This window comes from Peromyscus leucopus, chromosome 10 (assembly GCF_004664715.2).
Source record: "Peromyscus leucopus breed LL Stock chromosome 10, UCI_PerLeu_2.1, whole genome shotgun sequence".
NCBI classification, from domain to species: domain Eukaryota; kingdom Metazoa; phylum Chordata; class Mammalia; order Rodentia; family Cricetidae; genus Peromyscus; species Peromyscus leucopus.
The window spans coordinates 89,481,821-89,504,471 of record NC_051071.1 but is presented as its reverse complement, the minus strand read 5'-3'; the positions used below and the strand labels follow the sequence as shown (position 1 = coordinate 89,504,471).

At 39.8% G+C, this 22,651-nt stretch overlaps 1 pseudogene; it reads left to right on the top strand.

Annotated features, from left to right (window-relative positions):
* LOC119088612 overlaps nt 1-20,990 on the top strand; it is a 41,186-nt pseudogene extending 20,196 nt beyond the window's left edge.
* Nucleotides 20,991-22,651: the final 1,661 nt, after the last annotated feature.

Genomic DNA, 22,651 nt, shown 5'->3' with positions numbered 1-22,651 from the left:
GCCAAATTCAAATGATTCTATCACAGGAAGAGTTCACATATCTATGTCTATGTCCAGCCTATGTCTAAGTATAGCCTATGCCCATGTCATGTCTATGTCTATTCTGTGTCCATGTCTAGCATTGTTCATGACCATATCTGTGTCTAGTCTATTCCTATGTTTAGTCTATGTATCTGTCTAGCTGTCTTTATATATATATATATATATATATATATATATATATATATATAATTATATTATATATACACACACACACGTCACCAACATAAACACACACATGTATACAATAGGCCGTGAAGCAGAGATTGCTGAAATATGTATATATCTCTAATAGGAAAGGATAAATTAATGGGGAAGTGTCAAGAAGAGGAAGAAGTTCTTAGATTCTGTCTCTCCTCTCCATCCCACTCTCTGAAAGAGGGTCCTCAGGTTTGTGTTCTTGGCCTGCCTTCTTTGTAGGTTACAAATATGATTCTCACAACAACCCTGCAGACTTCTTCCTGAACATCATTAATGGAGGTTTCTGTGCTGTATTAGACACAGAGGAGGACGGCCATGATGGTATGTAAATCTTCTAGAGTCACAGGTTTTTGTCTAACTGATTTCATTAAAGCACATCCATGAGTCTCATTAGAATATAACTTTTTATGTTAACTATCCTAAAATTATCTAACAGTCATTGCTGTCAGTTAGTGCTGGGTTTTATATTTATTTTATAAAAGAACATTTATATGGTATTATCAAAAGGTAAATTTCTGTTAAAAAGTAGATGTACTTATTGTTTGTCATATTATTCTTGTTTTTGTTTTAATTATGGTTTGCTTATGTAGCCAGACTGGCCTTAAATCTATGGTCTTTCTACCTCACCTCCCAAGTTAGGTATTACAGGGCTATGTCACCATGCCTGCCATTGTTTATAACATTTTAAAATTATGGTACTTATCAGTTTATACATTTGCATATACATTCACATGAAGCAGAAAGCAGGGACCAGACTTTTATGTTACAAAGGGAAGGAAGACTTTGTTAAGACTTGGGGTCCAGAAGGGAAGAGGTCATTCACATTGCTGTATCCATGGGATAATGGAAGTAGTCAGGTCAGTTAGGGACACTCTTCTAATCTGTAAAGGAATTACACAGGTGTAATTTTATTATGCTCAAAATGTGGTGGACTGAAGCTGTAGCTCAGCTGGTAGCATCCTTGCCTAGCATGCACCAAGCCCAGAGTTTGGTTTCTAGCACTGCATAACTGTGACTGTGTGTGAAGTGCATGCCTGCCATCACAGCACCTGAGACAGACACAGAAGGACCTGGAGAAGTTAAGGTCACCCTTGGCTTCATAGCAAATTTGAGGCCGGTCTAGGGTACATGAGACTGCCTTAAAGAAAAACTGATACATAATTTATGTTATTAATGAAAAGTGTATCAGAAAAATCGCTTAAATTATTGTCTAACTGTTTGTTGCCTTTATCCACTTTTATCCCAAAGCCAACAAATATACAGAGCTTTCTGAGAGACAGTACTAAGTCACAGAAAAATTAGCCAATATGTATGTTCAGTCCTCCTTATACAGAGAAATGAGAACTGAACTGGATCCACTCGTGGGGGAACAGAGGACAGAGAGGAGCTCAGCCTTGAAGGAGGTCATGTGTGTCACCCCTTTCTGGCATCAGCTCTGGTGGATTATCCATCGTTCATTCAAACATTTAAAGGATTTTAGTTAGAAAAGTCACTGTGACTCATGTAATCTGATGAATTATTTTAATAGTATTGTGAAAAACTCAATTGGGAACAGTTTGTTTCTGAGTCAGTCTTCTTTGGGGTCACAATTATCTTCTACTCTGTTCCAGTTATTTGATATTCTCACTCTACTTGGCATATAGAAATATTCAATAAAGCAAATAGAACATGATTGACTTTTTACTTACAGAAAATGTTTTTAGTGGATTTTAATTATCTAGAGGAAGTATAGTAACTAATCTCAGTAGGAAATTGAATTCAGTGAAGGCAATAAGAAATTCAACATACCTGAGAATTCCTCATAAGTGTCTAGTTTAATTCACCAGTGCATCCTACAACCTCAAAGTTCAGAAATGAGTGGAGGAGTCAAAGGCTTCTATCCTGCTGCAACTTTTCATGTGGGTGGATGGATGGTAACTGAATAAACAGATAAAACTGTAGCATGTCAGATGAAAGAATGGAATTTGGAGAAAGTTTAAGTAGGAAGGGTGGAGGTAACTGGGGAGGGAAAGGGGGCTGATCTGTAGTTGAAATCATGGAATGAAGAAACAGGGCCATTGATCCCCTCTGAGGGAGCCTGTGCATGCACTGCCTGAGAGATGAGCCCATTGCAGAGTGCTGTTCCTTATTGGAGTCCAGGGTGAAAGGAGAAGCCACTCAGAGTACAGTTCACACACAGATAGTGACTGGACTGAACAGTGCTCTTCCCTGTCAGCTGACTGGGAACTGGGAGGAAGAGAGGTTCTGTAATTGAAGATTTTCTGTGTCCTGCCCAGTTCACAGCTGCTCAGTCCCAAATAAACACATAGAGGCTTAATATTAATTATAACTGCTCAGCCATTAGCTCAGGCCTACCACTGACTAGCTCTTACACTTAAATTCAGCCTATTTCTGTTAATCTGTATGTTGCCACGTGTTCTGTGGTTTTACCTGTGTGCCATTACATGATGCTTCTGGAGGGCAGGCTAGCATCTACCGACTCAGTCTTCAAATTCCCATAGTTCTCTTTGTGTGTTTATCCCACCTATACTTCTTGCCTGGCTGCTGGCCAATCAGCGTTTTATTTATTAACCAATCAGAGCAACACATTCACCTTAATTTGCAGTTTAACACACAAGTAGTCTATTGACATGTGTGTTAATATTCTTCCAAGGACTCTTGCCAAAATATAATGTTTATCTCACTGGAGAGATCTGATTAAGAAACTGTATATCTTAAAATAATAAACAATGTGTAGAATCCTTTCTATTCCTAATGAAAATTTGTTCTTTTCCCTGTTTTCTTTTTGAAAGGCAATTATAACAATCATAATGGCAGTGATTGTGGGTACCATTTTTCATTTCTTACAAAATGATTGTAGTGCAGTCCAGACCAGGTAAGCAAATTTGGATCCTGATTTTGAGAAAATGGTGTTACTTTGTTCAAGGTTCTATGAATCCATTAATAATCAGAATTCCAGAAAAGAACAGAGTAAACATTTTATCATGTGATAGAGTATGTTGGTACATTTAAAGCTCAGTGGAAGAACTCACTTTTTCACATATGTTTGTGTCCAGATAGTATGAAACTATTGCCTTACTACCTGACCTCTTAAAAGTAAAGGGAGAGGGGTCACTCATGAGGCCTCTTGCTCCCTGCTTTCTGGCATGATCAGACTACCAGGTGGAGCTAATGGCTATTTCATACCATGATTTTTAGGAGGTCATGTAGGACAGCAAGAAGCACTGCTTCCTTTGGACCAAATAGCCCAAAGTCATGGGCAGAGCAAATACCACTACATATCACACATTTCACATTTTACCAGTTTTAGTGTATGGAGTAGTTTCATGTTATACGACAATCACCACACTAATTCTAATGATATCCCATAGCTCTGAAAGTAGATTCCCCATACTACCCACTCCATTCCCCATTCCTGGAATCAACCATTCTACTTTCTGTCATTGAATACGACTAATGTAAAAGCCCTGAATTAGAGTCACAAATATCTGTGTTTTGTTGTTATTTGTGTTTAGTTTTTGTTTGTTTGGGCTGGCTTGTTTCCATTGGTCTAATGTCCTTAGGCTCTTCAAAGTGTGGCATGTATGTGGATTTCTTGGGCTCTGTAAGGCAGAATAATAGTCCATTGTGTGTATGTGCTGTGTTGCTTCCCATTCATTTGTGGCTGGAAATGTGGTTTGCTCTCAACTTTGGCTGCTCTGAACTATGCTGCTGGGTGTTCAATTACATCTGTTTGAGCTCTGGACTTTTGCTTTTTAAGGCAGAAAGCTTGAGTTGCCAAATCATAGGTCATTGGGTTAATTGTTTAGGAACTGCTGTCCTGTCTCCAACTCCACTGTACTATTTTATATCCTCACCAGCACAACACAAGGGCTCCAGAATGTCCACATCAACCAAACTTATGTCCTTTCTTGTTTTGAATAAGATATCTAAGAAAAATAAATCACAATTCATTGGATGTTTTATGAAGTGTCAGCAATTTTCCATTTTAAAAAGGAATATTTCTTTTTATTACAAAATTATTTTTATCTTCAACATGTGTATATGTGTGGACATGTGTGTCCTACAGCATACACGAGGAGGTCAGAGGACAATTTACAAGAGCTTATCCCTCTACCATGTGTGTTTCAGGGATTGTACTCAAGGTCATCAATCTTGGTGGCAGTCATCTTGCCTGCTGAACTATTTCTTAATTTTCCATAGCCTGTAATTTTTCCTTGCTAGTGAGTTACAGTGATTTTTGTTTCTGAGGTGTGAGTCCCCCACTAGATACATCATGCATATACATTTCTTCCCTTCTGTGTATTTTCTTTATATTCTGTTTGTAATGCCTTATTGCATAAATATTTTTAGTTTACCTACTTATTCTTATTTTGCTACCTTGGTGCCAGTTTTCTTGAATATTTTAGGTTCGTTTGAATGTGAATGTGGATTAATAGGATAGGACTCAGTTTTTCCTGACTTGTCATATAGATGTCACTTTTGTGGTCCTTTCTAATTTGAGTTATAATGTGGCTTTAAAGATATCCTTTCATGTTAAATCTCTTAAATGACTATAGCATGTTCCAAATACAGTGTCTCATCAGGATCATAATTTTCACTGTAATTTATGTGTGGCATACCACTGTTTGCTTAACTAGCTCCCTGCTTTATATCTACACACTCAGGGTATCTCTCAATGGCCAGAGAGACTTAACTATTAAGGAAAAATGATTAAGAACTTCAGAAAGCTTCTCTTGACAGACAGACAGACGGACAGAGACAAAGAGAGAACAGAGAGAGAGGGGGTGTTATATGTCCAGTTTTGTGTTGGGTGCACTCATGTTTATGTGGGTGTGTGCACTTGTGCATGTTGGTGAGCATACATGTGTCTACATGTGGAGGTCAGAGTTTGATGACAGGTTTTCCTTGATGACTCTCCACTTTCTTTTTCAAGGCAGGTCCCTCACTGCATCTAGAGCTCATTGACTTGGCTAAGCTGGCCACCAAATGAGCTCAAGCATCTACCTCTGTACCCTTCATCACCAGAGTTACAGATGAGAAGTACTGTGCCTGGGTACTTTTACATGTGTTCTAGGCATTTGAACTCATGGCTACATGGCAGACACATTGCTGAATGGGCCAGCTCCACAGACCCACAAATCTATTTTGATGTGTGGAAAACACCTATTAATTGTGAAGAAAAGAATAAACATAAAGATAAGTTATTCTATGAATTGCCTTCTATGTGGATCAGAAGTTAGTCTGCATTGAGATGGCTGGTCCATCTGTTTCCATCTGTCCTCCTTTTACCTTCCTGAAGGCCAAGGTCTTGATGCTTTCCAAATCTGCTAGTTTGTGCCCTGTGTAGACAGCACATCTTCACCCAGCACAGCACAGACAACAATATAGATGGTGTGGGCACTGTCATGGGAATCATTAAGACATAAACTCTAAAAAACCTGATGTGCAAATATTCTTGGAAAATGCAGAAATAAAGAATAGCTTTATTAGCTGTTTCTTCATATTCTCTTTAGAAATTGTGAATGCTCTTAATTTGTATTTTAACTTCCGCTACTACCAGTTGTATAAGAAGTTGTACTGTGTGACAATGGCCTTTGTGTGTTGTTTATTTCAGTTGTCCTGATTAGTAGTTGATTCTTTTGCTTAGGAGGCTGGTTAGTTTTTTGTCAACTTGGCACCAGCCAGAATCATGTGGGAAGAAGGAACCGCAATTAAGGAATTTCATCTATAAGGTTGGCTTGTAGGCAAGTCTGTGGGACATTTTCTTGATTAATAATGAATGTGGGAGTGGCCTGCTCACTAGGAGCAGTACCACCTCTGGGTGGATGGTTCTGAGTTGTATAAGAAAGCAGACTGAGCAAGTCATGAGGAGCAAACCAGTAGGGAACACCTCTCTGTGGCCCCAGCTTTCATCTCTGTCTCTAATATCCTGCCTTGAATTCCTTTCTGACTCCCCTCAGGGATGGACTGTGATCTGGGATATATAGGCCAAATAAATCCAATTCTCCCCAAGTTGCTTTTGGTCTGGGTGTTCATCACAGCAAGAGAAACCTAAGTTGGACAGTTTGAAACACTTCCTCAACATCATCTGTGAAATAAAGCTATTAAGTTATTTTCAGGGTCAATATCAATATTGTCTTCATCAGTAATGTTCAAGAGGCCAGAGATGCTCCTCATGTTTGGATCCAGCAAAGAATCTGTACTTTGCCCAACTGTATAACTAGGAACTGGATCTGAATTTTGTGGCATGTGAGTTTCATTGGCTCAACAGCTTTGTAGGATCGAGGAGGCAGCCAAACATTAAGGAGAATGCATTGAAAGAAATAATTGGACATAGACATTTATCCTGTGCATACCTACAAGCCTATTTAAAATCATTTACCCAAAATACATGTGAAGTCTGATGTTCATTGGAGGGCTATGCACAGTAACCAAGTTAAGGAATTTAAGTATCTACCAACACATAAAAGGTAAAGAAAGTGTGACTCAAATGCTGCTTATCTTTAAAAAAAATGGGAATTTGTAACAATAAGGATAGAATTGAAGATTTGAGGAATATTATGCAAAGTAAAAATAATCAAAACCCAGAAAGACAATCATGTTTCATTTACATGTGGAAAATAAGACAATTGACCTCCAGTCAGCAAAGTGTACACTTTGCCAGGGCAGTGAGGAGTGAGGAGACACATATGGGCTAAGAGTGTAAAATCTGATAAACAGGAGAACTAAGATTTTTCTCCTTTGAAATAATTGTACAGCACATTCAATCCAGCAAATATTAATACATTTTTTCAAAGTTTCTGAGGATATATTTCTAATTTGTTACCATAAAATTATGTATATTTGTAGTGATGGAAATCACCCAATTTAATTTGATATAAACATTTTACAAAATTTTTCATGATTTATATGTTTTATACCTTAAATGTGTAGCTATAGGTTGTCAACCTACAATTATAATATGTAAAAAATCAGATGAGAAAGTAGATGTGATACATAAAGTTAAGTATAGCTGGGTCCATTAGGTTCCCTTTCTAAGTAATTGATTTTGTTGATAAAAACATATAAATGTAAACAGAGATAGAACTTGAGGATGATTTTTCGGAGACAGAGAGAGGGAGGATGACCTGAGCACCAGAGAATATGTGTGTTTTGGAATGGAAGAGTGGACAGAAAAAGTTGTGCATTTAGTAAAGACTTGAAATCAAACCAGCTTATTAGGAGAGGAAGAGAAACCCAGGTCATCTACTCTGTATTTGGTCATGTGGTGCTCAGGTCATCTGCTCAATGTTTGGTCATTGGGAGCTCGTGACAGGACCTCTGCTCTTGTTTGGCTCTTTGAGACAGGACCACAGCTGTGACCTGACAGGCCCAGACCTTGTCAAGTAGCCCAGGCTGGCCTCAGTCTGCAGCAGTCCTCATGCCTCTGTCTCCCATGTTCCAGGAGTTTGGAGGTCTTGCTTCCTGCTCTTCTCAGAGTCTTACCCATTCTTAGGTTGTTCTTTTCTTTTCCATCCTTTTCTATAATCTGGCCTTCGGTAGATTATAAAATGTAATTTTTCTTTAATATAGGAGGAAACTAGTCTCCAAGAAGTTTCTCCTTCATCTGATCTGGATATCCAACCACTACTCTATACCTAGATAAGGAGAGTCACTGACCTCTGATTGTCAGTTGAGAAGGTTTTATGTAGCAGGCTATTAGGACCCAGTTGTAGATGAATTTCTAAACTGTCTTATTAAATAAAAAACACAGAGCCAGAAATTGGGGTTAAAGCCTGAGCAAGGTCAGAGGAATAGGAACAACCACAGCTAACCTTACCTCACCAATTCAGCAGCTTCCAAATGTGAGCAACTTCCTGTCTACCCACACCTATATGCCTTGCTGTTCTGCCATCTGATTTGCTCTCTCTGTCAAGCTACATCACTTCCTCTTCCTGCCCAGCTCTTTCACTTCTTGTCTGTCTGTACAGACCTCCAGACCTCCATGGTTAACTAGTGTTGGAATTTAAGGTGTGTGCCACTACACCTGGCTCTGTTTCCAGTGTGGCCTTGAACATACAGAGATTCAGACAGATCCCAGCCTATCAAGTGATAAGATTAAAGGCATGTGCTACTATTTCCTGACTTCTTTGTTTACTTATAGTGGTTTGGATTTTCCTTTGATCTCCAGGCAAGCTTTGTTTATTAAAGCACAAATAAAATATCACATTTTAGCACAAATAAAATATCACCATACCCAGTCATGCTGCCTGTCTTAGAGGGACCTGAAATGTGTGTCCAGAAAACAGATAACTACAGAGGGCCCTTCATTCCCTCTCCTCCTACTTATCACCCCCTATCACAGGAACACAAACTATTTCTTCATAAATAGACATGACTGAATTCTTTTGAGGTCTTTGGAAACCATGCAGGAATTGTTGGCCTATTTTATGGAAAATCATCAAGCTTTTAAAGATGTTTCTGCAGTCCATGTCTGTAGTAAGCTGTTGAGTAGAGATTCCCTCCACTGTTTCATGTTTTCATTCTTTTTCTTCTGTAAATCAACACAGCCAACTAAATATGAAAACTCCTTGGAGTTTTATTAATCTTTATGTTTTTCTCTTTATACATTGGTAATGATACCAACTTCGTTAGTTAAATTGGAGTGATGGCTTGGGCTGCCATGACTAAATACCACAGACTCAGTGGATTTAAAAGTAAATGTTTCTCCACACTGCAGTGTGAAAGTCTGAGGTGAGGATTCTCTCCCAGGCTCTTCCTGTCTGGCCACCTTCTCTCAGCCCTCTCCTGGCAGACACTGCATTGCTGTTTCTTCCCATGATGAGGACGCAGATGACATTATGGGGCTCCACTCTCATCATTTCATCTAAAACCAATTAACTTCTTGTAGTTGGAGAGTTTTCTCTCCAGGTCCCGCCAAGCCCTGGCAGTCCAACAGCCCACTTATAAAATAAACACACAGATGCTTATATTATTTAAACTGTTTGGCTTAATGACTTAGGCTTCTAGCTATCTAGTTCTTATATCTCAAATTAATCCATTTATATGAATCTATACCTTGCCATGTGGCTCGTGGCTTACTGGCGTCTTCACATGCTGCTTGTCATGGCAGCAGCTGCCAGTGTCTCCCTCCGCCTTCCTGTTCTCTCAATTCTCCTCTCTGTTAGTCCCGCCTATACTTCCTGCCTGGCTACTGGCCAATCAGTGTTTTATTTATTGACCAATCAGAGTAACACATTTGACATACAGACCATCCCACAGCAACTTCTAAATTACATATTCTAGGAACATTACATTAAGGGTCATTATCAAATTGTTGGATATTAGGGATACACTTTGATTATTAGATACTGCTGTGGAGACAGAGAGGAAAATAACTCATACATCCTGACCTTTTTAAGTAGAACAGTTCTACATCTTCCTTCTTTCTTCTTTTAAAGACTTACTTTATTTTCATGGTAATGAGTGTTTGCTTACATGTATGTCTGTGTAACATGTGTTTTCCCTGAGACCTGTGGCTGTCAGAAGGAGGCATTGGATTCTTTCTTGGTTTGGGTTACTATTGCTCTTATTAAACATATAACCAAAAGGCAAGTTGGGGAGGAAAGAATTTATTCAACTTATATTTCCACATTGTATTCTATCACTGAAGGAAGTCAGGACAGGAACTCAAACTAGGAAGGAATCTGCAGAGGCCATGGATGGGTACTGCTTACAGGCTTGTTTCCTATGGCTTGCTTAGCCTGATTTCTTATAGAACTCAGAACACCGGCTCAAGGATGCATTCCCACAATGGGCTGGGCTGGGCCCACCCATCAGTAAATAAGGAAATGTCTTACAACTGAAACTTAAAGAAGCATTTTCTGAATTTAGGTTCCCTCCTTTCAGATAACCCTACCTTGTGTCAATTTGACATAAAACTAGGTAGCATGGGCTCCCCTTGAACTCCAGTGATACATGGTTGTCATCCACCATGTGGGTTCTACCAATCAAACCTGGTCCTTTGCAGGAGCAACAATCACACTACTGCTGAGCCATCTTTCCAGTACTGTTTTTTTTATAAAAAGAAAAAGAAAATATCTGCATAGTATTATTTAATCTATAAAACAAGGTGTTTTGGAAAAGAAACAATCCTAATGTTGAATATACTATTGCTTTTGCCTCCATTCTCTCCTGATAGAACAGGCCTGCTTTTCTTGCTCACTGTCATCCAATGTATCTCAAGCTTGACAGCCGGGGAGCTCTTCATGAATGACAGGGATCACTTTCTGTGAGTATTCCTCATCCAGAAGCAGGCATCAGCACCTAGTGATCAAGTGAACTACATTCATAGTTGGACCTAGAATATTATTTCATGAGTTACCAGTAATTCCACCCTTTTCTTATGTATTTAGTTAAAATAAACAAATAGTTAAATTTTGTGTTTATCATGTTGCATCATAATTTTTGAAGTATGTAAAGAGATTACAAATATTAACTGAAAAAATGGACCAGAAATCAAGAGAAGAGGTTTCTGCTGCTCAGTAATAGTTTCAAATTTAAGGTGAGGTCACCAGATCTCAGTGCTGTAGACCACTCAGGAGTAGGGGACTGAAAATCACAGGATATTATGAACCCTTAAAGAAAGATGTCAGGGTTTCACAGAGCTTAAGTGTGGTGGGTTCAGCAGCACATTGGGGTTGGAGAGGCACAGCTGCACAAGAATGAGAGTCTCCTCTTGATGGGGGGCTGGAATGAGGGAGATAATAGCTGTGTTAAAAAGACCTGCTTATTCTGTGTTTTTTAAACAGGGAAGAACCTTTTCCCTATTTGCCTATGTTTAGAACTCACTGCTCTCAAAGTCATGGAGAGAAGTCATCAGAGAGGAGCCGAGGGCCTCATTCAGTTATTAGAGTGCTTGCTTTGTGTGCCTGAAAACCTGTGTTAGATTCACAGTACCACAAAACCCTGAGCATGGCTGTATTCTTGTAATACCTGCATTTGGGACCAGGGTAGAGGCAGGAGCATGGTCATTCTTGGCTACATATGGAATTGAAAGTCCACTTGCACTGGTGATGCTGTATCAAAAAAAAGAGAGAGAGAGACTCAGTGAAGACACTGAAGGAGAAGAGCTTGGGTTTGGAAGGGCCAGGAAGGGAAAGGATTGGGTTTCATATCTGGTAAAGATTTGTGGTTTTAAAGAGAGATTATTGAAGGAGTACATCTGTCCTAAAGTGAGAGTAGCTGGAGAGAAGAATGTAGTGTCCTGAGGCTGCACTGTGACAACAGAGTGACAGTGTCACCTTCTTCATGAGAACTGGAAGGAGAGAAGTCTCCATGACCACTGTCTGAGGTGAGGTAGGAATGAGCTGCTCCTCAGGGAACCAGCTTCATAGGGCAGAGACTCTGAGTAGAGTGGACACATTGGGCTGTTTTCCTGGAGGGGCCTATAGTGTGGCCAGACTGAACAAAACAGGGGAGAGTTCTCTGATGGGGAGAATCCTAGTGAGAATGTCATCAGGATTCTGGCCTAGGGATGCTGGTCCCTAAAATGGGGACGTGTATGGGAGTCAGCCTGGAGCACAGGGGACACTGTCCTGTTAGGCTCCCTGTGGTGGCAGAAGTCAGTATAGCCAGCATCTCACCTGTGTCTTCTGAACTAATCTAATGATGTATAATGTCATCTTTGTCTCTGTAGACATGAGCATACCAGTGGATACTACAGAGTGTCACCATATTTCCTTGGGAAATTGCTGGGTGAGCTGGTACCCAGGAGGTTATTGACAAGTACTGTATTTACTGTTATAGTATTCAGCATAGCAGGTAAGTGACAAAGGAAGAGAGTGCGTCTTTACTCTTGGGGGAGTGTGTTTTGGTTTGTACAACTGTGGCAAGTCTAAAGTAGAAAAGCACATCTCCAGTGTGTGCCATCTAAAACAGGTGTTCAGTATGAGGAATGTCTCCAAGACTTGTTCTCAAAATACTACAACAGCTGTTTATGAAACTGCTTTTACTAGAGATTCTGTGTATTATAATGAATGTAGATATAACATACACATTTGAGACAGTGCCAAAGGAGTAAGATCAATTATTAGATATCTATCCATAGGTATTGTTAAAGATTTATTTTCTTTCATTTGTGGGTTTATGTGTGTGTGTGTGTGTGTGTGTGTGTGTGTGTGTGTGTGTGTGTGTGTCTGTGTGTCTGTGTCTCTGTGTGGGCACTAAGTGGATGCAGTGTCTGGGGAGGCCAGAAAGGACATCAGATCCCCTTGAACTGGAGTTACAGAATATGAGCCACCATGTGGGTTGTGGGAATGAAATCCAGGGCTTCTGTAATAATAGCATATGCTTTTAATCATTGAGTATATAAAAAATATACTAGCCAAGCCATATATTTTTTCTGTGTTTATGTATAAGCATGTCTATATGTAAAAAAAATAGAAAAGTGGATATATCTCATACATGTGTGTAGAAGATCTTAAATGTATACAGTATCTCATGCTACCTAATCTTACAAAGAGAAAGGACACTGAATTTGAGGTTTTTTGAAATTATATAACCTAAGTAGTTATTTGAAATATGTGTCCATATTCATTTGTGCATTATGGTTAAACTTCACTCTAGACTAATTGTTCAGAATTTCCATACTTCAGACACACAACCACTAATAAAGATTGGTCTTTGTTTTATAAGAGATTTATCATTCAGAACCAGTTATTTAGGTCATGGGATGGTTATGGGAAATGTACTTGTCCTGCAAGCCTGACAATCTGAATTTGATCCCTAGAATCCACAGTTGAAGAGAGAATCACCCCAGAAAGTTGTCTTTGAAGTTCATATACACACCATGGTATATGTATATCATGGTACATGCATACCCATATCCAAATATGCATTATCTACACCATGATAATAATAACAATAACAATAACTTTAAAAGCAATTAGACACGGAACTCAGGTCCCCTAGACTCTGTGTCCTCGTGAATATTATAAAGACACAGGACTGTGTATGACTCAACATTAGCTCTATAAAGATTACAAATCAGAATGTGGAAACCATTGCCTTCCTATATAGCAGTTACATGGTAATCACTTAAGGAAAACTAAAGTCAGAGGCAACTTCCTGTCCTCTAGAAATTAGAACCACTGCAAGGTTGTTTAATCCTTGCCTTAGTTAGGTTTCTAGCACTGTAATAAAAACCATGACCAGAAACAACTTGGGGAAAAAAGGGTTTATTTCATCTTACAGTTCAATATACTTCAAGAAGGGAAGATATCTCTGCCAGTGGTGCCAGCCTCCAGCAGCACAGGGCTCAAAGAGAAATTCACAGAGTTAGGGCATCCTAGACAGTTTTACTTGAGGGGGTAGGGAAAAAGACACCCACACCCTCTCTTGATGGCTTCCTTCAGGACCTATCTTTATTATTCTTTCCCATTCTCTATTCTTCATTTTTCTGGTGAATTCTTTCTCTCATTCTTGATGTTTTCCTTCTAAGTCTCTAATTCTTGATGTTTTCTTCCAGCCAATTTTAACTGTCTCATTCTTGATGTTTTCCTTCTAGCACATTTAACTCAATCTTTATTCTTTTTCTTACACTTAATATACTCCATCAAATTCTTTCAGGCAATATAAAAATTACAATGTGGTTACATTCTGTTGTTCAAGTGAATGATTACAATGAATGGAAAACAAACAGTAAAAAAAAAGCCAGCATGTTTTCCATATCCCTTACATGGTTAAACATTTTACCTATTACAGGTGAAAATCAAATTATCCCAAGAACCCATGTGCATTCATACTTAAGCAACTTGTTATAGATTTACCATGTAGGCAAGCAAAATATTTTTCTCAGTCAAGTCTTTTACTGGCAGGCTACAGTTCTGCAGTTACAAAGAATGGGCCAATTGTGGTGGTATTGTGTTCCCCAAAATATTGTGTACCCTTATAAATTTATCTGAGGTCAGAGAACAGACAGCCACTAGATACAAAGGCTAGAAAATGGTGGCACTCATACCTTTAATCCTAGCATCCAGAGATAGAAATCCCTCTGGATCTCTTTGAGTTCAAGGCCACATTGGAAACAGCCAGGCATGGTGACTCACACCTTTAATCCCAGAAAGTGAGCCTTTAATCCCAGAGAGTGGTGGTAGAAAGCAGAAAGATATATAAGGCATGAGGATGAGAAACTAGAAGCATTTTGGCTGGTTAAGCTTCAGGCTTTTGAGCAGCAGTTCAGCTGAGAGCCATTGGGATGAGGACACAGAAGCTTCCAGTCTGAGGAAACAAGACCAGCTGAGGAATTGGCAAGGTGAGATAGCTGTGGCTTGTTCTGTCTCTCTGACTATCCAGCATTGACCCCAATAACTGGCCTCAGGTTTGATTTTATCAATAAGAACTTTTAAGATTCCTGCTACAGCCAATTACTTTATTACTTATCTTGAAAGGTAATCATATAAGGAACCTTAAAGGAATCATAAACCTAAATTTTTAAATATGAAAAAGAATCAGTCAGCACTACTTTAAATCTTTGGGGTGCATACTTACTCATTAATAGTTTCTTGTATCATGAGGTTGAGGACAAAAATGAGCATAAGGAATTATCACGTTTGATCACCAACTCAACCTAGCAAAGAAAATATGTCAGCTTGCAACAATTGCTCTGCTTTGTATTTTTGACTCTAATCTAATGAATCTATAACTCAGCAATGTGTCCTGGTGAACTTTAGATTGTTTTCTAAGGTTTTTCATTCCAAAGTTATTATCAAAACATCTGATCTAACCTGAAGTTGTTTTAAGGTTTTGTATCAGCTAATGATGCACACCCAAACCTGTGACTGCATTGTTCAGCATTAAGAGGATTAGAGCCAGCCTGGCTCCTGGGGACTCAGTTGTTTTCCATAATCATTAACCTGCACTTAGAACTTAACAGCTCCTTAGGCGAAAGTCATAGGCCCTAGCTGTTTTCCTTATATTTATTTTTATTCATCAAAACTCTGTATAAACTAACATCATTATTATCAATTATACAGTACAGCTTGGGAAGGATTCATCTTCACAATATCCCACAGACGAAAATACCCAAATTAACAGGTGTTTCCATGAGATTAACACACTACATTATAGTCAGTAGGGCTCTCCCCCACACCCATTCACACCATGCCAGATAGCAGCAGCAAATATGTAAAGGCACAGCAGAAGCAAAAGCGGTTCTGAGGTCTATGGTCTCAGGGGCCTTGCCTATCTGAGATTCACACATTGGGGAGTGGCATCCCCCTGGCAGACTGACACCTTGAACTTCAGTTGCCACCTGCTGCTCCTCTGACATGGCCACTGGCAGGAAGTCAGGGCAGGAACCTGGAGGCAGGAAGTGAAGCAGAGGCCATGAAGGAGTTGTGCTTACTGGCTTGCTCTTAATGGCTTCCTTGGCCTGCTTTCTTATAAAACCCAGGACGACCTGCCTATGGATGGCATCATCCACAGTTGTCTAAGACCTCCTACACAAATAATTTATCCATCAGAAAAATGCCTCACAGACTTGCCTAGAAGTCAATCTAGTGGAGGCATTTTATTAACTCAGGTTGCCTCTTCCCATATGACTCTCACTTGTGTTAAATTGACAAAAACTAACTGGCAGAGTCCTAATCCCAATTTCATTACTAATGCAATTAAAATAAACAAAGGGGGAATGTGGAAACGAATGTGTTCTATTGCTGATTATCCTGTGAAAGTAAAATTTTGGCCAGTTGTGTTGCCTGAAGCTCTCCATGTCAGGATTCTGTAAATTGTTCATAATTATGTACAGAGGAGAACAGGTGTTATATGGAAAGGTATTTTTGAGACAAGTATAAAAATAAAGCCATATGATGGAACTGGAGAGAGGATCATTGGTTAAGGGCACTCGCTGCTCCTCGAAAGCTCCCAAGCTTGGTTCCCAGCACCCACATGATCAGGTAGCAGATGGAGCACCAGAGATATTGGGTGGCTGTGAAGCTGTAACTGGTTGCTTTGGTTATTAAAATATTATTTGAAATATGTACAGTTCTCTTGACTTAGTAGATGAACTGACCCCACTTTTTTTCTTTCTAAGGAGTAAACACAGATGTGAAGATTTTCTTCACTATGTTATTTACCATCATGATGTTGGCTTATTCTGCCAGTTCTCTGTCACTGTCTATAGGGGCAGGGATAATGCAGTGGCTGTACCAACCCTATCTGTGACCATCTACTTCATATTCATGTTGGTGAGTATTAATTGTGTTTGTCTAAAAGGAAAATTTTCCTTGTGTTCCTTCTTGCACATGTACATGCTTGACACATCAGTATTTGGGACATGAGGCTTTATGCTGTCTTATTATGCTCTGTAGGAGAGAAGGAGCCACCTTTCCTCCTATGCTTTGTGGATACTGCTCTGATGTCAGTATTATGATATGTTTCACATGTCCTTTCGAGTGAGCTCTTAACAGACATTTATTCGTGAAATTATTAAGGCCACTCCACATAGTTAAAGGGAGCTTTTTTTGGTGGGGTAACTTACAAGTGAATGGATAGTTTACAGAGTCTGGGAAAGGCATAGCACAGTCTGGCAGTGTTCTCTGGAGAACTCTGTTTGGTCTACCTCCAGCGTCCAGGGTCCAGGAACCAAGAGAGCCAGTGCATCTGGATCTTGGGTCCTCTGGGTCTTCTCTTGGCCCTACCTTGTAGGCGTGACAGTTACCGAAGCCTCAAATGAGTTGGAACTTCCAGATCTAGGCTGAAATGGCTACCCACTACAGACATTTCTTGGGATTATGTTACAGAACCATAATAAAATGGAACTTCAAGAAAGTGGTATGTTTAGTTAGAGTTTTCCTGCCTTGCCCATGGTCAGGACAAATCTTTCTCACTCACCAGTTCCATAGCCACTCAGACCCAACCAAGTAAACACAGAGACTTATATTGCTTACAAACTATATGGCTGTGGCAGGCTTCTTGCTAACTGTTCTTATATCTTAAATTAATCCATTTCCACAAATCTATACCTTGCCAAGTGGCTCGTGGCTTACTGGCATCTTCACATGCAGCTTGTCCTGGCAGCAGCTGGCAGTGACTCCTTCTGCCTTCCTGTTCTTTCTTTTCTCCTCTCTGTTAGTCCCATCTATACATCCTGCCTAGCCATGGGCCAATCATTGTTTTATTTATTGACCAATCAGAGCAACACATTTGCCATATAGAACATCCCACAGCAGGTATGATTGGCTGATTCCCCCACAAAATGACAGATAGCAGCCTTCCTTTCATGCCAATGTTAGAGACTTGCCTGCTGTTCTAACCACAGCAGAGGTTATTTGGTTTATTCAGTAGTCTCTAATGGGAAAGCAAGGGTCATGATCTATAGGTAGTTGTTTTTTACTCTTTACTATTTGCTCTTTAGGGGGCCTGCCACCCAGCTCCCAAATAAATCAACTTAATATTATTATTAGTCATAAATGCCCAGCATTGTCTTGGCTTGTTTCTGGCCAGCTTTTCTTAAATTATTCCATCTACTTATTGCATCTGGGATTTTCCTTTTCTTACTTTTGTGTATCTTACTTTCACTCTTTCTCTGCATCTGGCTGTGTGGCTGTGTGGCTGGCCCCTAATATCCTCCTCTTTTCCTTTTCTTGCTCCTACATCATCTAGCATTCCTCCTCCCATTTATTCTCTCTGCCTGCCAGCCCCACCTATCTTTTCTCCTGCTGTTCAGCTCTTAATTAGACAAATCAGGTATATTAGACAGGCAAAGTATCACAGTTTCACAGAGTTAAACAAATGCAACAGACAAGAAGGCAACACATCTTTGCATCATTAAACAAATGTTCCACAGCATAAACAAATGTAACACATCTTAATATTCTACAACAGTGATCAATGTAAGTGTTCAGTACTAGGAGTCTATCTCAGGGTTCACTTGTATTCTGAAAAGTGTTAGAAATAGTGGAAGATTCCAGACTCCTAAGTACTAATCAGTCTCCTGAATTAGCATACTTCTGCTCATCTCTTGGTAATTGATTAAGCTTAGTTTTTCATATCCATGAATTACACACTTAATGTAAATGAATCAGCCAATTAATGGAACCAGATCCCACATTTTCCCAAAAAGTTATCAAGTAAATAAAACTATTTAGTACGTTAATATTCATATTCTTTCTGCTGGTACAATGATAGGTGCATGTTATTGAGAAAGTGCTAGTTTGTCTTTATATTTCTTATTTATATGGCCATATATGTATGGCCACCCAGTAATGCAATTCTTCAATAAATATGCTATTAAGTAATTTTTGTTTGAGAGATTCTTAAATGCACATAAAGTGTTTTGATAAAGTCCATGCCATTTTCTCCCTCCCAAACCCTTCCCTGTGGAAGTTTGAAGGAGAAATGTCCCCTAAGACTCAGGGACTTGAACAATTGGTGGTGCTGTTGGAGAGTTTCTGGAACCATGGGGAAGTACAAGCTTAATGGATGAAGTCTGTCCTCAGAAGGGGGAGGGGATTTGAATGTTTATAGTCTTGTCCTCCTTCCTATTCCTTCTCTGGTTTTCACTGTCATATGAAGATGTGAGCATTCAGCTTAGTCTGCAACTTCCTTGACTGCTGCCATGCCTCCCTGCCAAGATGGCCTCTTATGATGGTGGAAACCTAGGGCCAAATGAACTTTCTCCTCTACAAGTTCCTTGATCATGGTGTTGTGTCACAACAGGAAACTAATGGCTACATTTCCTGTCACTTTCTCCATTCTCCCTTCCCTGTATAATTCTTTGTTATGCTTTCTGTAAACCCTGGGTCTACTTAGCACTGCCCATATGTGCCTGTGTATAGGGCCATCTACTGCAACATGGGTAGGCCCCCAGGGGCCACATCCTTAAAGAAAACTGGCTCCCCTCCCAGCAGCCATCAACTGCCAGTAGCTCCTCAAGTTGGTGTAGGAGGTCATGTCCACCTCTCCCCTCCATGCAGGGATCTTCTCTGACTTGATCTTGTACAGGTGTTCCCATGTTGTCACACTGCACTGCATTCCCATGTGTCACTGCCCAATAGTGACAGGAGAACCCTGTTTTGTTGTAGTTGTCCACAGCCTCTGGCTCTTACAATCCCTCTAGACTCTTACATCCTGATCCTTGATCCATGGGAGGAGGGGTGTGATATACAGATGTCCCATTCAGGGCTGGATTTTCTGGAGTCTCTATTCTCTGTATGTTGACCTGTGGTGGGCCTGTGTTAATCACCATCTCCTGCAAAAGGAAGCTTCTCTGATGAAGGTCTGAGATGTTCTAACTTATGAATGTCAGTACAACTCATTAGAAGTCCGTTTAATACCACATCCATTTAGAAGAATAACAGTGGATTCTCCTCTGGGCCCTGCGACCCCACTAGACACAGTGTCAGACATGATTTTTATCTCATAGAGCAGGACATAAATACAATCTGAAAATGAATGGTTGGTCACTGCCATTGTAGTTGTCTGTCCAGTGTCCCCTGTGTACTTCCTTCCCTCAAGAAAAAGAAAAGCAGAAAACCTCCAAGTATGGTGGTCCGTGCTCTTGAGCATACTTGTAACTTTACTCTGTGTCTTCTGGAACCTCCACCTTCATATTTCAGCATTTCTAGCTCACATCCCATAGTTAGAGCACCCAACAGAGATGAAAGTCACCACAGACAGGAGACAAAGATAAACTGATGGAAAATTCTGCCCCTTTGTATTCAGGATTGGATTCAGAGACCTCTGCAATGTCTGCTGGCCTAGATAGTAGACTAGTTTCTGCAAAGGAAGCCTTGGTGTTTTGGTTATTAGAAGTAAAAATTTCTAACATTCTTGGGTGCTCCTTTTGGGGTATGGTGATGGTGATTTCACTTCCCTCATTACTGGGGTACTGGACTCTCAGGACATGGAGCAATAGATAATGATGGCAGTTGTGGACCAGTACATCTGTAGGAGATTGGCTCTGCTGCTATCCCAGAGCAGGGACCCCAGAGCACAGAGGAAAGAACAAGGCCCAGGAAACATTTAAAGGAGTCTGCCCATTGTTGGTTGTGGTCCTTCTACTCCAGAGTGTAGAAGGGAAGCCTAGTCACCTTCCAGAGTCCAGAATTGCCTGAGCATTTTTATAGAAGATTTTTAAAAATGAAATGCAACTCTATAGTGACTCCAATGCATTGGGTAGAGGATTAAAGTGGATTGAATGTGTACTTATAATTAAGATGGACAAAGCCTATGTGACCCCTCCCCTTTTTCAGTCTCATGTGTGATTATATATTTAAGGGGGAAATGTGGGTTCACAACAGAGTTAGTGTATCCTGGAAAATATAACAGGAAATTTCAAAAGAAGTACAGGGGATATTATGGTGTTAAACTGTCTCCTGGAATTCTCCCTACATCTGTGAAATAGATTGGCCTTTGGTGTGGCCTGTCCCAAACCACAGCTCTCCCTAATGCTGTCTCTCCTGTTGCTTGCCAGGTTTTGCACTTTGGTTTCCATGTCTGTTTTCACTATAGAGAGGTCTTGTCCCCTCGATTTCATATGCATCCACAATATAATCTTTACTTTAAAAAATGAGAACTAAGGTACCATTGAATGGAATCTGTGAACTGTCATTTCTCAGTACACCGGTGCACTCTCCCGCAGGCTTCCTCTTGCACTGCCCATATCTTGCTCCAGCAAATTGGCAGACAGGCCACTGTCTGCTTCCCAGAAGAAGCAGGCCATGTGTGCCTTGTCCATCCATAACCAACATTTGCCTTCACCTTGAAAGCACTTTGGTTTTACAATAACTTTGGGTATGAAGGATAGGTATGATAATTAAAATCTTAAAGAAAATCTGTTTAATTACTTGAGTCTCTTAAACATAAACCTTTAAAACTGTGGCTCAACATTTGCCATCTTTAAATGGTTACTAAATAAAGTCAATCCTTGGCTTGATTCCCAGCTAGCCTGTGGAGGCCTCTGATGTCCAGGACTTAAAATGAAGTCCTTGATTATAATGCACACTTAGAACTTCCACTGTCAGAGAGAAGCCTACAGAGCCCTTTATGATAATTGTTAACTGTCTACAACAAGCTATAGACAGACAATAAAGAAGTTGCTATTGCCTATTTCTTTTATTATCATAAGAAAATACAAACTCCCAATTATTAAAGTAAATGATTATCAATAAACCTTCATTCCATGGATACAGCTCCTCTTACTATTGCTGATATGATAAAAACATGCCAAAATGTCAACACCAATAAAACAAAAAGTTCAAATTCTAGCAAAATCCTTGTGGCCTCTAACATGTTCAAATGTTAAAAACTAATGCCACCCTTTTCCTGGAGCTGACAGACTTCTTCCTGAGATAATTAAACACACCAATCAATGGATTTTAAGAGCAACAGCAAAAACTCTAAACCAGCATGTTATTGTTATTTATTATTATTGATTTAAAAGATTTTTCTTTATTATTCATCCTTACCCTGATGATAAAGAGTTGATTTGTCAATGCCTACTCTCAATAGTCAAACAAGCATGCTCCATGGAAGTTTTAAAAAGTGAGATTTTTTAAAAAAGGTCATAAGACTGTAATGTTAAGGCTGGGCATAGTATAGAATGCCTTTTAATCCAAGTACTCAGGAGGCAGAGGCAGGTAGATCTCTGATTTCAAGGCCAACCTGGTCTACAGAGTGAGTTCCAGGACAGTAAGGCCTGCAGAGCAAACACTGTCTCAAAAAGGGGGTGGGACTTCTGTTGAGAACATGATGCCTTCAGATTCACTTGTAGGCAAGACTGGGGAAATGGGTTCTTGATCAATGATTGATGTGGGAGGTCCCAGCCCACTGCAGGCAGCACTACCCTGGGAAGACCATCCAGGCTGAGGAAGCCATGGGGAGTGAGCCAGTAAACAGCATTCCTCCATGGTCTCTGCTTCAGCTCCTGCCCCAGGTTCCCCCCTTGAATTTCCATCTTGATTTCCCTTAATAATAGACTTTAGTCACCATGTGAGAATCAAATAAACATTTTTTCCTGATACTTTTGGTCATGGCATCTTCATCACAGCAATAGAAACCAAACTTAACTGGTGTGCCAAACAGGTGTGTGTGTGTGTTAAGGATGTGTAACTTACCAAAAGAAAAAAAAGGGAGTTGTAAACAATTAAAAACACACATGGGAGATCTGAACTGAAGCCCCTTGAAGGAATCTAGATGAAATTTCACAAATACAAAAGAATCAAGTAAACAAACTAAAAGAAAACTTTAATATGCACTTGTAGGAATGCACCACCTCTTCAGATGGATAGAGGCCTCCTTCCTTTCCCATGCTGCTGCTAGTATGATGAAGACTATCTTAGAATAATAACGCAGAACTAAAGAGATTTGTTTAAGATTAAAGTTGTTCTCAGAAGGGCTGGAGGCCTCTCTCCACATGAATGTTACA